The 2,810-nt window shown below is 40.4% G+C and overlaps 1 non-coding gene across 1 annotated transcript; it reads left to right on the forward strand.

Annotated features, from left to right (window-relative positions):
* Positions 1 to 1,047: 1,047 nt before the first annotated feature.
* Positions 1,048 to 1,154, forward strand: LOC145103530 (small nucleolar RNA R71). The gene has a single exon (XR_013706616.1). It is a non-coding gene; the product is annotated as a small nucleolar RNA R71 (small nucleolar RNA).
* The last annotated feature ends 1,656 nt before the right edge of the window (positions 1,155 to 2,810 follow it).

Consider the following 2,810-nt stretch of genomic DNA (forward strand, 5'->3'; position numbering starts at 1 on the left):
TAGGAATGCCCTTTATTTGCTGAATAAACTCCAGATGTTCCCTTTCCAGTGGAATGAGATGTGCTCGAGACGGAAACGACAAAGGCGGTCAAAAATCCGGAACAAATTCTGAATTTTTCTGTTCAGATCGAGCCCACGTCGTGAGCATGGAGGGCTCACGACGTGAGTCTAGTTTTTCAGCAACAATTTCGTTTTCGAGCTTCGAATTCTTTGGCTTTGGCTCCTCCTCTAGTGCTTCTAAGAACTCAGAGATGGCCTCTTCTTCAGTATCAATCATCATAACATGGGATTGAGCATTCTTTTCAGGAAATTGTGAGGATAGTTTGTTGCTCACCAAAGTAGTTAGTTGACCAACTTGGACTTCTAGATTATGAATCAATGCTTGATGATTTCTTAATGAGGCTTGCTGGTCAATCATCATTGTATGCTGTTCTTTCATCATTTTTATGTGTTCCTTTAGCACTACATCAATATCATCATGCCTTTTCTCAGAGGCCTCCATAAATCGGGTCACAATATTTTCCAATTCTACTTTCTTCTCGGCTGGTGGTTGATCTTTTTTGGTATAAGCCTCTGCCTGTCTGCTTGAATTTCTCCTCCTCCTACTTCTTGTATTCATCATAAGGCAGTAACTCCTTCTTTGGTTTCCTCCAGTCTTCATCATACTTGTCCCTACTCGAGTAGCAAACTTGAGCCTTCTTGTTCCCATATCCATCCAAATGGCAATCCTTAGTCAAGTGTGGCCTACTGCATCTCTCACATCTAACTCTTATTGCATGAATTGATTGGTCCATTTGGGTCAATCTCTAGTCCATAGTATTGAGCATTGCCATCATAGCAGCCATCTCTTCAAAATGTGCACCCCCACTGCCTTTTGCTCCTTCTTGTCTTGGGTTATGGTACTCACGAGAGTGTTTTGCGGATTCTTCAACTAACTCCTTGACCTCCCTTGGATTTTTCTTTGTCAGTGGCCCTTGAGAATCAAGGAGTTGCCTTGTCATAACATTGACCCCATCATAGAAAATAGACATCTCTTGTTGAACATTAAGATCATGTTGAGGACAATTCCTTAACAACCCTTTGTAGCGCTCTCAAGCTTCATATAGTGACTCCCTCGGTTGTTGCTCAAAGTTGGCTATTGCCTTCTTGAGTTTAGCTATCTTGGAAGGTGGGCAAAACTGATCTAGAAATTGCTCATGCATTTGAACCCAAGTAGTGATTGTACTAGGAGGAAGTGCTTTCAACCAGTCTTTTGCAACTCCCTTGAAAGTGACTGGTAGCATCCTTAGTAAGATGGTATCTCTATTGACATTCGGGACATTGAAGTAGTCAGCAATGTCGTTGACCTCATCTAGATGCTTAAATGCATCCTCATGATCTTTTCCATAAAATGGAACATCCTTAAGTGCGGTAAGGATGTGTCCCTTCAGCTCGAATGTGGCAGTGGCAGGTATCGCTGCTTGTACTAAACCTGGACCAACATCATCTCAAATTCGCTTCTTGTAAGCTCCCGTTGACATTTCTTCTATGTTTGCCATCTCGTTTCTTGGCTCGTTCTCGGGTTCACTTGTATAAAGTCCAAACTCGGTCTCAGATTCGTACTCGGATTCGGTTGGGAGTGTTATTTGCTCTAAGTTTTCAACCTTGCTCTTGTTCTTTGAAGATGAACTCGACTCTTCCATTTTCTTCCCTGACTTCTTTGAGAACACTGACTTGAATTATTGTAAGGGTGTCTTCTTTGGTGTTTGATCGTCTTTCATGCTCTTATCCTTCTTTTTGTGAAGGGCTGATTCTGGATCTTCAAGTGGTGGTACCAAAGGTGTGTTGGAACCTCTGGTCATGAACTCCTGCAAAATGAACAAAATAAAAACGTAAAACTGAACAAAAACTAAATAAAAATTGCCTACTGACTGTCCACCACGACGTGGTAAAGGCTACCACCTCGTGTTGTTGCAGAAAAACAAGCATAAAAGAAAAATGAGAAAATACTGAACTCACGTTGTGAGTCGAGTACTTAAAAACAAACTAAGTTGGAAAAGTAACTTTTTGCAGGTTTTACCCTACAAAAAGGATCGATTAATCTAAATCAAATAAATAAACTATCAAATAAGCCGTTCCTCGGCAATGGCGCCAAAAACTTGATGCGTGCAATAAGCTACACCTAATTTTAATATTTATAACCTAACTAACTTAACTAACTAAATTGCACCTAGGCAGTGTATCTAGTCAAATTATAAAATAGTCAGGTAAGTCGGGTGTCAATCTTAGGGAACAGTTTTGACTAATTAATTTATCTACTACTAAATTAACCTAATTATTAACAAAGAAAAGGGTTTTATCTAATTTTGCAAGTTTAGATGAACTTAATTCTTTAAGGGGGCTGATAGTTCCACGGTTCGTTTTTATTAATCCACATATTTTAGAAGCAAATTGACAATGATGCCCTTATCTATATTTAAAGTGTAACTATGGTCTATATTAATATAATATATCCTTTTTAATTCATTTGCAATAAATAAAATATTCAATTAGTGATGGATCCCCTTTTCAGCCATGACGGAGACCTGCAACCCAGGTGCAGGTGCATCTTCTCGCTCCTTGCCTCACTCGTCTTCTGTGGTCCTCGATAAACCTTCTTGTCTTCGTCCAATAAAAAATACAAGTATCATCGGAACTTCTAGAGAAACACCCATCTCTGGTTGATTCCATTCGGGGATGAAGCTCTCTCCAAAAGGCCCCCCATAACCGCCCCTCCGGCGGCTTCAAGAAGCCCTCTCATCCCGGCTGACAGAAAGCACTAGATCGGAAGC

Source organism: Lactuca serriola, chromosome 4, assembly GCF_051521515.1.
Source record: "Lactuca serriola cultivar US96UC23 chromosome 4, Lser_US96UC23_V15, whole genome shotgun sequence".
Lineage (NCBI taxonomy): Eukaryota > Viridiplantae > Streptophyta > Magnoliopsida > Asterales > Asteraceae > Lactuca > Lactuca serriola.